The sequence below is a fragment of the Alligator sinensis genome, unplaced genomic scaffold, assembly GCF_000455745.1.
Source record: "Alligator sinensis unplaced genomic scaffold, ASM45574v1 scaffold433_1, whole genome shotgun sequence".
NCBI lineage: Eukaryota > Metazoa > Chordata > Crocodylia > Alligatoridae > Alligator > Alligator sinensis.
This window is the reverse complement of record NW_005842502.1, coordinates 73,392-86,762: the sequence shown is the minus strand read 5'-3', so window position 1 is coordinate 86,762 and position 13,371 is coordinate 73,392. Positions and strand designations below refer to the sequence as shown.

The following is a 13,371-nucleotide window of genomic DNA, read 5'->3' as shown; positions in this document are numbered from 1 at the left end:
GGGAAAGGAGCCCCTGCCCCTAGGCCCACCCACGTCTACCTTCCTGCTGCCTTTCCACCACTGTACCCAGCACCTCCCTGCAATGTGCCCTATGTCCATGCCTGCCTTCCCCACCATCTGCTGCCACATGCAGCTTGGCCACCTGCCCCCAATGCCATGCTCCCGTCCCTGATCACTCTCCCCTTATCTTATGCTGCAGCCTCTGCTTTAGATCTCACTCAACAGCAGCAGTGGCCCCATCCACCTTAGTCCAGCCCAGCCAGCTAGAAGTTGCAGCAGCTGGGCTGGATCAGGGAAGGAGCGACTGAAGCTGGCAGTGGAGGGAGCAGGAGGTAGAGGGCAGGCACAGTCATGGGGAACATGGGTTGGAGGTGCAGATTGCAGGTTTCGCTTCCTTCTGCACAGTCCGCTCTGCCACAGGCCCTCTCCCCCTCCAGATCAGTCATTCAATCCCAGGGTAGGTAGCAGCTCATCTCTAACTTGGGCCTCAAACTCAGGGCCAAAGCCAGAGATGACCCACCCCCTGCCCTGGGCTCATACTTAAATCCAAGACAAGGGCTACATTTTCCCCAGGCAGATTAGAAAAACAAACCCTCATAGATTTAATATTTTTTTAGGGTCAGAAGAGACCTTGGTAGATCATTGAGTCGAACCCCCTGCCCTGGGCAGGAAAGAGCATTGGGGTCAGACAACCCCAGTCAGATGCTTGTCCAGTCTCCTCTTAAAAACCTCCAAGGGAGGGGAGAGCACCCCCTCCCTTGGAAGCCCATTCCAGATTCTGGTAACCCTTACTGTAAATAAGTAGATCATTAGATCTTCCTAATATCTAATCTAAATCTGCTGTCTGTCAGTCTGTGGCCATTGCGTCTAGTTACTCCAAGGGGTGCCTTGGTAAACAGAGTATCTCCTATTCCTTGCCCCCTTCCCTGCCAACAAAGTTGTAGATGGCCACTAGATCACTTTTCAGCCTTCTCTTGTGGAGGCTGAAGAGATCCAGGTCCCTCAATCTCTCTTTGTAGGATTTTACCTGCAGGCCCCTAACCATATGTGTGGCCTTCTTCTGGATGCTCTCAAGATTATCCACATCCCTCTTGAAGTGCGGCACCAAAATCTGGGCACAGTACTCCAGCTGTGGCCTTACCAGTGCTGCATAAAGAGGAAGTATCACCTCTTTAGACCTGTTTGTGATGCACCTGTTAATGCATGATAAAGTGTGTTTAGTTCTATTGCTTACTTCATCACATTGTTGACTCATGTTAATCTTTGAGTCAACTATGCCTCCGAGATCCTTTTCTGCTGCTGTGCTGTTTAGAAAGTCATCTCCCAGTCTGTATGTGTTGGTGATTCCTTCACCCTAGGTGCAGTACTTTGCACTGATCTTTGTTAAACTGCATCCTATTTTGCTCTGCCAACTTTTCCAGCCTATTCAAATCCACCTGAATCTGTTCCCTGCCCACTGGTGTTTACTTTGTCCCATAAATTGGTGTCATCTGCAAATTTGGACAGAGCACTCTTCACACCCTTGTCCATGTCACTGATGAAGATATTGAACAGCAGTCCAAGGACCGAGCCTTGGGGGACATCATTGCCCACATCTTTCCAGGTTAAGACCAACCCATCTACCACCACTCTCTGGGTGCATCCCATAAGTCAATTCACCACCCACCTGACTGTGTAATCATCTATATCATAGCCACTTAGTTTATTTATGAGAATGGGATGAGACACCATATCAAAGGCTTTTTTAAAATCCAAGTATTACCTTGACTCCTGCATCTATGCAGTTTGTGACCTGGCCATGAAGGTCTGTCAGGCAGGATCTCCCTGCTATGAATCCGCCATGCTGGTTGCCCTTCAGCATTCTTTTTCCTGATGGGCTCCTACAAATGAAATCCTTACTAATTTTTTCAAATGTTTTCCTAAGGATAGAGGTGAGACTAGAGTTACCTGGATTCTCCTTCTTCTCTTTTTTGAAAATAGGGACCACATTGGCCCTTTTCCAGTCCTCTAAGACTTGTCCTGAGTGCCATGATTGCTCAAATAGTCTTGCCAGTGGTTCTGCTGTGACACTGGCCAAATCTTCCAGCACCCTTGGATAAAGATCATTTGGGCCTGCTGACTTAAACACATCAAGCCCCTCCAAGTGTCCCTTCACGAGGTTGGTGCTAACTGTTGGTGGGCTGGTGTCCCTCCTGTGCCTGTCTATAGTCCAATTTGGAGATATGTCTTTATCCATGTTCAGGAATACTGATGTAAAGAACTCACTGAAGAGCTCAGCTTTGTCCCTCCTATCTGTCATTAATTGCCCTACCTGTCCTGTAGGGGTCTTCTTTTTGCAAGAAGGGGGGTAGCACCTTCTTTTTGCTTTTTGTATACCTGAAGAAGGACTTTTTGTTGTCTTTAACTTGTATTGCCAGTCTGAGTTCCATTGCTGCCTTGGCCTTTTTAATCAACTCCCTGCAAGTATAAGCCAAGTAGGTATATTCCTCCTTGGTGGCTACCCCCTGCTTCCACAGTCTGTACGCCTCTCTTTTCATCCCTAGGCTTTGCTGGGTTTCCCTGTTCAGCCAAGAGGGTTTCTTGGTCCCTTTGCCCCCCTTTATGTACAACGGGATTGTCCCCTTCTGTGCCCAAAAGATCATTCCCTTGAGGAACGACCACCCTTCCTGAACTCCCATCTCACCAAGTCCTTGTCCTTCAGTGCCTCACTTACTAACCTCCTGAGCTCATTGAAGTTAGCCTTTCTGAAGTTTAGCACTTCTGCCCTACTGGTTATCTTTTCCACCTTTTGACGGATACTGAATTCTAACAATTGGTGGTCACTATCTCCTAGATTACCTTGTATCTACAGCTCTCCCACCAGGTCATCCCCTGTAGCAAACACTAAGTCCAGTAAGACATTTCCCCTAGTGGGACTATATACCTCCTGTGTTAGGTGAAGGTCCTGTCTGCAGGTTAAGAACCTATGTGAACAGTTGGATCTAGCTGACTGCTCCTCCCAGCTGATGTCAGGGAGGTTAAGGTCAACCATGACAACCATGTCCCTTGAGCGTACTAACTCTGAGAGCTGCCTTGAGAATTCCAGGTCTAGCTCATCCTGGTGTGGCAGTCTGTAATAGACTCCTACTACCAAGTCCCTCTCACCCTGACCCCCTTGCATTCTGACCCACATTATCTCAATTTGTCCATCTTGATTATTGAAGATATGTATTGCTCTTTAACAGAGAGCAACCCCCCCCCCGCCCCTTTTTTCCCCACTCTATCACATCTATACAGAACTATAGCCCTCAGTGCCTACTGCCCAATCGTGGGTAGGGTCCCACCAGGTTTCAGTTAATTCAACCAGGTCAAAGTCCTTGTCTGCAAGAAGGAATGTGAGCTCCTCCTTCTTGTTACCCATACTCCTCGCATTAGTATAGACACACTTAAGTCCCCCAATAGGTGCCTTTTGTACCCCCCTGTCCTGATGCCTATCGGGCCCCTCAGTACTAATGTGTATTGTCCCAGCGCACGGTTCATGGTTTATTGTTCCCAGGTTCTCTCTGTCTTCTGCATCCCTGTCCCCTGACACACCTAGTTTAAAGCCCTGCATAGATTGGCCAACCTGTAAGAGAATAGCTCTTATCTTTTGAAGAGAGATACAGACCATCACATCCCAGCATGCCCCTTTCATGGAAGTGCGGATCATGGTCAAAGAAGCCAAAACCTTCATGATAGTTCCAACTCTGGAGCTGCAAGTTGACTTCTCTAATGCAGCTGTCTCAATGCTGGCCATGACTGCTGACCAGGAGGATGGATGAGAAGACTACCTGTGCCCCCGATCTCCTAAGCCTCTTAGAGCCTTGTAGTCACTCATGATTTGGCCTGGACTACTCCTGACCATATCATTTGGATGGAGGACCATGGGATAGTAGTCGGAGGGCCAGAGGAGGTCAAGAATCCTCGCAGTGACATCCTGAATCCGGGCTCCAGGCAGGCAGCTTACCTCCCATGCTGTGGGATCTGGGTCACAGATGACTCCCCCCATTCCTCTCATGAGGGAGTCACCCACCACAATGACTCAACGCCGATTGTCCCTCAGTCTGCATGGAGGTGGCTGTGGATGTGGCTTCCTCTGCTGCACTCTCCTCTACTGATGCCAGGGCCTCGTCTCTGTTCCCCAGTTGCACTGGGGAAGTTGCCTCAACAGTGTGATGTCTGGTTTTGGAGGTGGCAGTCTTCCACATGTCTGCACTGGGTCCCTCCCACATTGACTTCCCACTAGCTGTGTGGGCCTGCAGAGAATGAAAGTACCCATCAATCTTATCCTCTGCAGCCCTTATCCCCTGCAGCCTGCTAATCTCTGCCTGGAGTTCCCTCACCTGCCTCTCCAGGGCCTCAAGCTGGGCACATGTGGGACAGGTGAGGGGACTCCTGTCCCCCCCCCACACACCCAGACCACAAGGGCCCCGCTAGGCAGTCGTCACAGGCAGGGGGCCAGAGTGCTGCTGACCTCCCTCCATCAAGTGCTTTGTCTGGGTGGAGGCCTCAGAGAAGCCCCAGGTGGGGGGTATCATAGGGCAAGGGTTGTTGTATTCAAGTAAATACAATTTATAGATATCTTGAGAAGTGGGGTCTGCCTCAGGAATATCAACCAGAGAATTGTTGGTATCATTGTGGGGGGAGGAGAGGGGAGCAGAGTTGAGGATCAAAACCAAAGATTTTTCTATTCAAGGGAGAATTTTAAATGCTATAAGCATTTCATACAACAAAAGTCATTCTATGATGAAGGACTGGATGCTTAATTGCAACATAGCAGGAGCATCTACATATGAAATTTGAACATGGGAACAATTAAATCTGGAGCAATAAGCTCCATGGTTTACTCAGGCACAGCACATGGAGTCTGAGCAGAGCAGCCCCAGCTGGCAGGGGACTCTGGAAATCTGTCTGCCAACTGGGGCTGCTCTCCCTGACTCAGTGTGCTGCAGAGGGTCTGGCTGGGGTATAAGGGAGCTTCAGAGTAGGTCTAGCCAGCAGGCAGCCCCCACAATAAAGCACCGTCGTGCCTCAGCCAGCTGTGGCAGTATCTACACGTGCTCTGCAATGGAGTAAATTAGTTTACTCCAGCCTAATAGAGGCACACCTGTAGCACTGAGATGTTTACTGAGCAGGTAATTAATCAACTACACAGTAAGCATCTCGTGTAGATGCACTCAGCAACACCCATTCCATAAAGACCCTATTCCTCATGAAACCAAGACAACCACAATCCCTTACCTCCTTGTGTCAGTCTCACATGTCTCCAGGGGCCTGGCCCTTTTCCTTTTTAGTTTTGACTACCTTTCTTTGACAATGTCATCCCTTCCCTCTATCAACTCTGGAAACTACAGATGGATCACCTTGCTGTCCTCAAGGCCAACTTAAAAAATGCAGTGCTGATGTCAACTCATGAGAGACTATTGCCCAGGACCTCTCCAAATGGAGGAGTAGTCTGTCTCATGGTTCTCAGTGCTTTGAAGCCTCACTACAATAGGATATGGAAAAGTGGGAGTGGCAGAAACAGTGTTTCATGAGCCAATTAAAAATTCCAGTGCCATCCCCTCATTGGGAAACACATGTCCAAGCTGCAGTAGAACCTGCTGATCCCAGATTGTCTTATCTGTGTGTCTGAAGATGGCTGATCAGGCCTATCATGGAAGACAAGCATCCTTGACTGCAACGGATTGCTAAAGAACAAGTTGTATGGCTTAGGGGTCCCTGTGCAACAAGGCCTCCATTCTCATGCACTACCTGCTTCTACATCCTTGGCCAGTCCCTGGACAGGCTGCTCTGGGATCTACACTAACACCAAAACCAATCAGGACTGCAGCAAAAGTAGTCATTGCTAATGGGAAACAGCTGTGCAGGAAATATTGGTAACAACTGAACTATGGCAGTATAAGTGTGCAAATGCTACACAATAGCCTACATGCAACTGTGCAAATGCTGTACTGTACCCTTTCCAGTGAAAAAGTGCTAATGCTTCACTAATGGTGGACCTCTAAGGTGAGAGCAGACTAATAAGCTCAGGGAACTAGTGGACAGAATTCCCTGGGATGCAAATTTAATGGGGAAAAGCATCCAGGAAAAATGGCTGCTCTTTAAGGACACCCTCTTAAGACCACAGGACCAAGCTATGCTAATGTGACAGAAGAATGGGGAGTACAAAAGGAGACCATCTTAACTATATATATAGCAATATCTTCAATATGTTGAAAATCAAAAAGGAATTCTCCAAAAAATGGAAATCTGGTCATAGTGCTAGAGAACAGTATAATTATTGCACAAGCATGTAGGGAGAAAATAAGAAAGGTCAAGGCATAATTTGAGATGCAGCTTCAAGGGACATAGAAGACAATAGAAAGGGATTTTAAAAGTATGTCAAAAGTAAGAGGAAGACCAGAGGAACTATAGGTCCCTTGCAATCTAGTTATGGGTGATGCAGAGAAGGCTGACACCTTTTTTACTTCAGTTATCAGAAATAGGGGCATGTAACAGGGAACCGTAGCCCTGTCACCAGAAGACAGGTCTGCCCCTTTAAGGCCAGAACTTTCTGGGCATGGAGTGCTGGTAAGAAAGGGGTTAAATGCTGAGTCTGCCAGCTAGTCAGCTGACTGGAAAGGTCAGGCCAGGACTATAAAAACCCTGGGCAGAGCAGCAGTGAGGGGCTGGGAGCCAAAGGGGAAGGATTTAATCCCAGAGCTCCATGGAGAGGCTTGGTGAGCAGTCTAAAGGTGGGAAGAGGGGAACTACAGAAGCCCCAGAGAGACGGCAGCTGCACCACAGCAAGGACTGTAGCCAATGGTGGGGAGCCAAGACACGAGCCCTGCAAATGTAAGCTGGCATGCTGTTTTCCTTAAGCACATTTTTTTGGTGGCAGTGATTGGCCACAGACAGGACAGTTTATTTTTCTTTTGGGTACTGAATAAGTTTGGTGGTTTGGGTGAGGCTATTAGAGGAAGGAGGCGGCCTCATTTAGTGGCCCACTACAGAGTGGGGACCCCGGTGCCAGAGAGGACATGGTTTTTGGGGTGCAGACACTGGTGCCAGAGAGGGCACAGCTTTTTTGGGGTGCAGACCCCAGCACCTGTGAGGCTATGGGTTTTGGGGGTACATTGGGCCCAGTGCCAGTGAGGGTGCAGGATTTTGGGGTGCACTTACCCCAGCACCAGAGGGCGTGATCTTAAAAGGCTGGGATGGCTTGGTGCACCTGGTGTGCAATTTTATTTATTTATTTTTGGGTGGACTGCAGTGGCATGAGTCCAGAGCCATTCCCTGGATTTGAACTTGTAGCCCCCTGGCTGTAGGGCCAATAACTGGGCCACTGGGCCAGGGAGACCAGGCTTTAGATTCTAGTAGAAAAGAGGGCCATGAGCCTCAAATTACCGGAAAAAGCTAGAGCCTTGGGGTCAAACCCTGTGTGGTGGGTTTAGATGGGGAGGCCTAGCTAGAGAAAGACAGGGTCAAGCCCGGGTAGACAAAAGGCCCCAGCATACAAAATACAATAGGTAGTCTCCTGCTCACAAGAACATCAGCAGAATAATTTCCATCAAGAAGTGGCAGGAAAGTAGAGGGCGGGACATAAGACCTTCAAAGAAGACTCCAAGAGCAACATAACTTCAAAGACTCCAAGGTTGCCCCACAACCTTGGGAAGATGCCACTGGGGAGGATGACCTGCTACATTGGTGCGTTGTCCAGGAAACTTCCCAAGGTAATATGTACCCGAGACGATGGTTGATCCGAATGAAAGAAAGAACCCTTGGGTCCAAGAAGGCGGCAGGAAAGATGGGACAGACCCAAATCTTGGATTTAAAGGCACAAGAACAGGGGTTGGAACTCCTGTGTCAAATGGTCCAGGGTCTTCAGAAACAAGCAGAAAGACAACAGGCATTGCTAGAGAAGATGGCGAGGGACATACCAACAAACGAAGCCCCCCCCCCCCACCCCTTCCACAGGCATTTATGGGTATGGTGCCAGGGTTTACCCTGAGCAAAGAGAGAAACGGCCCGCGCTTACCGTAGATGTGAGGCTTGAGGGACAGAAAATGCAGGCTATGTTAGCTTCTGGTTCATCACACATGATAGTGTGGAGAGACATCTTACCAAGAGGAGAGAGGGAAGTAGCAGACCAGATCACCATTCAATGTTTGTGCACAAAGACAAAGACCGAGTGTGGGTTACTCTGCAAGTGGGTGAGAAAGTACGCTGAACGCTGGTCGGAGTGGCTGAGCATTTACCCTGCCTGTTGATGCTGGGATGTGACTGGCCGGAGCTTCTGACAGTCATAGCCCAGGCATACAGTTTGAGAGTGGTGAGTAAAAATGGAGGTACCCCACAATGCTACCCTAGTCGCACTAGGGGCAAAGCCTCTGAGGAGAATTCAGAGGCAGGAGAAGGCCCAAGCTGGAGACCACTTGGAGCAGGGAAAAGAAGATGCAAGACAACGAGGTCCAAGATGGTACTTGGGGATGATCCTACAACAGAGGCATTTGCTGGTGAGCCTGAACTACCTCTATCAGATGAAGAAGCAGAACAGGAGGTGGACGTGGCACATTTGTGGGAGGATGAACATTTCAGATTGGAACAGAGCAGAGAGGAAGGGTTTCGGTATGCCTTCCAGGAACACCTAGCCCAGCGGAATGGGAAAGTGCTGAGAGTAGAGTTGATGCAGACCACCCCGCGATTTGAGGTGAGGAACTATCTTCTATATAGAGTCAAACAGGGAAAACATGGGGAAGACGAAGTAATACAATTGCTGGTACCTCGGCGGTACCGAAAGGCCTTACTGAAAGTAGCCCATGAACTCCCTATGGGCGGACATTTGGGGTGAGACAAGACTGAGGCTCGCATTAGGGGAAGATTTTTTTTTTGGCTGGGGTTAATACGGGAAGCGGCCAAGTACTATCCATCTTGCCCCGTGTGCCAAAAAGAAAACCCCAGTCATCTTCCAAGAGCTCCGTTAGTACCACTACCATTGGTGTAAGTCCCCTTTGAGCGGGGATATTGCGGGGCCACTGCCAAGAAGCAGTGCAGGGCACCAATTTGTTTTGGTCCTCCTGGACTATGCGACAAGGTATCCAGAGGCTGTGCCTATGCGGATAGTGTCCACCCCCAAGGTGGCAGAAGAATTATTAAGAATATTCTTCAGAGTGGGGAATTGTTGACGGACCAAGGGATAAACTTTACATCTCATGTATTTGAAGGAGTGAGTAAAACACTGGGAATTAAACACCTAAAGACCATGGTATACCATCCCCAAAATGATTGACTAGTGGATCAATTTAGCAGGACCCTGAAACAGATGCTGAAGAAGTTTGTGGTAGACAGAACCCAGAAGTGGGATCAGATGTTACCACCCTTGTTGTTTGTGATAAGAGAGGCACCCCAAGCCTCAACAGGCTTTTCCCTTTCAAACTGTTATACGGACAACAACCAAGAGGAATTCTTGATTTGATTAAAGAAAGCTAGGAAGAACAACAAAGTAGAGACCGGAACATGATAGAACTGGTTCAATACATGAGAGCGGCAAGTGACCCATTACAATTGAGGGGCTTGAGAGAGGAAGTTTGAATTAGGAGACCGTGTACTGGTTCTCTTGCCAGATCAGGAGAGTAAGTTTCTAGTGCGATGGCAGGGCCCTTATGAAATAAAACACCAAATAGGGCCTGTAGATTATGAGGTACATCAGCCAGAGAAGCAAAAGAAAAAACAACTATACCACGTTAACATGTTGAAGCCATGGCAAGAATGAGAGTGCCTGTACTTGGCCCTCCAACCAGATGAACCAGAACTAGGATCCTCCCTGAGGGAGAGGGAAGGGAGAAGTGAAGTGGAAGTGGCTCCCTGACTCTCTGAAGAGCAGAGGCGGCAGGCAAGGGAACTAGTGAGGGAATATGGAGACATGTTCCAAGGGGTCCCCGGGGAGGCTTGAGGCATGATACATCAAATAAAGACCCCTCCAGGCCAGGTGATCCATGAGAACTGGAGGCAAATCCCACAACAACTTCAAGGCCAGATAAAGGAGGAACTTGAGATGATGTTAGAAAAAGGCATAATACACGAGTCCTGAAGTCAGTGGCGCACCCCTATTGTGGCCATGCTGAAGCCAGATGGAAAAATTAGGCTCTGAATTGACTTCTGAAAAGTAAATGCGGTGACCAAGTTCGATGCTTATCCAATGCTGAGGGTGGACAAAATGGTGGAGAACGTAGGGCAAGCTAGCTATGCCTCCATGTTGGATCTAATGAAAGGCTACTGGCAGGTCCCCTTAGCACCCGAGGACCAAGAAAAGACCGCCTTTGCCACACCACGGGGCCCATTTCATTTCCGACATATACCATTCAGATTACGTGGGGCGGCTGCGACATTTCAGTGGCTAATGGACAGAATCCTAGCTCCGTATGGGGGTTACGCTGTGTCTTCTATAGATGACATTATTGTGTATACCGCAGATTGGCTGGGGCATTTAACAGTGCTGTGGGTGGTATTGCAGGACTTAAGGAAGGTGGAGTTCACCGCCAACCCAAAGAAGTGCACAATTGGAAAGGAGGAAACACGGTACCTTGGGTTCCAGGTAGGAAGTGGGAAGGTACGACCACTGTTGGACAAGATAGAGGCAATAAGGAACTACTGAATTCCATGAAAAAGAAACAAGTGAGGGCTTTTTTGGGAATGGCAAATTACTATAGGAAATTCATCCCTCATTTCGCAAACTTAGTGGTGCCTTTGACCGAAATGATAAAGGCAGCGGCTCCAACCAAAGTGAGATGGACACCACAAGTGGAAGCAGAATTCCAAAAGGTGAGGGATGCACTGTGTACACAGCCACTGCTATATACGCCAGACTTCAATAAACCCTTTATGGTATTGACAGATGCGTTCAACTGGGCTATTGGTGTGGTGTTGGTCCAAATGGAGGAAGGAGAAGAACATCCAATAGCATACATCAGTAGAAAGCTACACCCTCTGGAAAGGAATTATGCTACAATAGAAAAAGAATATTTGGCAATCAAATGGGCCATAGAAACACTCCGATATTATGTGCTAGGTCAGAAACTTATGTTAATCACAGACCATACTCCACTGCAATGGCTACAGAGCATGAAGACTGATAATGCTAGGCTGATGAGATGGGCTCTCAGTCTCCAACCATACTGCTTTGAGGTGGAGCATCATCCAGGGACTAAGAATGTAAGTGCCGATTTTTTTTTTTTTTTTTTTTTAATCAAGACAATATAAAGAGGAAAAGGGTTCATAGGGGAAGGGAAGACCCCAGACAAAAGAGAAGAGAGGCAGGGGTGTAACAGGGAACTGTAGCCCTGTCACCAGAAGACAGGTCTGCCCCTTTAAGGCCAGAACTTTCTGGACATGGAGTGCTGGTAAGGAAGAGGTTAAATGTTGAGTCTGGCCAGCTAGTCAGCTGGCTGGAAGGGTCAGGCCAGGACTATAAAAACCCTGGGCAGAGCAGCAATGAGGGGCCAGCAGCCAAAGGGGAAGGAGTGCATCTCAGAGCTCCATGGAGAGGCTTGGTGAGTGGTCCAAAGGTGGGATGAGGGGAATTACGGAAGCCCCAGAGAGACGGCAGCTGCACCACAGCAAGGACCGAAGCCAATGCTGGGGAGCCGAAGCACGAACTCTGCAAATGTAAGCTGACATGCTGTTTTCCTTAAGCACATTTTTTTGGTGGCAGTGATTGCCCACAGACAGGACAGTTTATTTTTCTTTTGAGTATTGAATAAGTCTGGTGGTTTGGGTGAGGCTATTAGGGGAAGGAGGAGGCCTCATTTGGAGGCCCACTACAGAGAGGGGACCCCGGTGCCAGTGAGGGCATGGCTTTTGGGGTACAGACCCCAGTGCCAGTGAGAGCATGGCTTTTGGGGCACAATCACCAGCGCCAGAGAGGGCACAGCTTTTTTGGGGCACAGACCCCAGTGCCCATGAGGGCATGGGTTTTGGGGGTACATAGGCCCCAGTGCCAGTGAGGGCACAGGATTTTGGGGTGCACTGACCCCGGTGCCAGAGGGCGCGATCTTAATAGGCCAGGTTGGCCTGCAGTTAAATTTTCTTTTTCTTTTTTTTTTTTGTGGACTGGGGTGGCATGAGTTCAGGGCTCTTCCCCAGATTTGAACTTGTAGCCCCCTGGCGGTGGGGCCGGTGGCCAGGCCTCTGGGCCAGGGAGGCTGGGCTCCAGATCAGAGCGGAAAAGAGGGCCACGAGCCTAAAGTTACCAGAAAAGGCTAGAGCCTCAGAGTCAAACCCTGTGTGGTCGGTTTAGACGGGGAGGCCTAGCTAGAGAAAGACAGGGGTCAGGCCCGGGTAGCCGAAAGGTCCTAACATACAAAATACAATATGCAGTCTCCTGGTCACAAAAACATCAGCATAATAATTTCCATCAAGACGTGGCAGGAAAGTAGAAGGTGGAACATAAGAACTTCAAAGAAGACTCCAAGGGCGTCCCACGTAAAGTGCAGATTACCAGGAAAGATGGCACTGGGGAGGGCGACCTGCTACAGGGCAGTTATTATATGATGAGTGCAGTTGGTAGCAAAGACAGGGAAGGAGACAAATAGCTTAGAATAATGACAGAGCTACTAGGAATAGGGAAGCTAAATACTTTGATTCATCAGGGCCAGATGGGGTACATCTTAGGGTACTGAATTGGCTGAGGTAATTTACGAGAACTTGTGGAAGTTGCAGTCCCTGGTGACTGCAAAAAAGCAAATATAGTGCCCTTCCTTAAGAAAGGCAAGGACAAGGATCCAGGGAATTAAGGCCAGTCAGCCTGACCTCAATACTTGTAAAGACCATGGAGCAGGTTCTCACAGAATCTACTGTGAAGCAACTACAGAAGAATAAGCCAGCATTGTATCACCAAGAGCAAGTCATGCCTGACCATCTTGATTTCCTTATATGATAAGGAAATGGGCTGTATGGATGGGGGCAGAGCAGTGGACATTAAATACCTAGAACTTAGCACAGCTTTTGACATGGTCTCTCTCAACATTCTCATTAACAAGCTAGGAAATACAGACTAGGTATAAGTACTGTATGTGGCGGGCCAGTAGGGGGCGCTCCTGCGTTGAGCCACCCACCTCACTGCCCGACCGCCTTCCAGGCTCCGAGTGCCCTCCCTGGGGTGCCTCACATCCGCCCCACCCCTTCCCTGGAGCACACCCGCTAGCCTGGGGTTCCCGCTGCCACCATCCAAGGCTCTGGACTCACTTCTGGCTCTGCGCACCTTGGAAAACACAGGCCTAGTACCTGGTACCTAGTACCTAGTACCTAGTACCAATGGGTACTAGACCCAATACAGGCACTTGGGGCACTTCCCCAAGTCAGGGGCTGATTAGG

The 13,371-nt window shown here is 48.9% G+C and overlaps 1 protein-coding gene across 1 annotated transcript in view; it reads left to right on the top strand.

The window, feature by feature from the left end:
- Nucleotides 1-13,371, top strand: part of IL20RB (interleukin 20 receptor subunit beta) — an 82,928-nt gene that overhangs the window by 57,651 nt on the left and 11,906 nt on the right. The gene's annotated exons all lie outside the window — the stretch shown is intronic.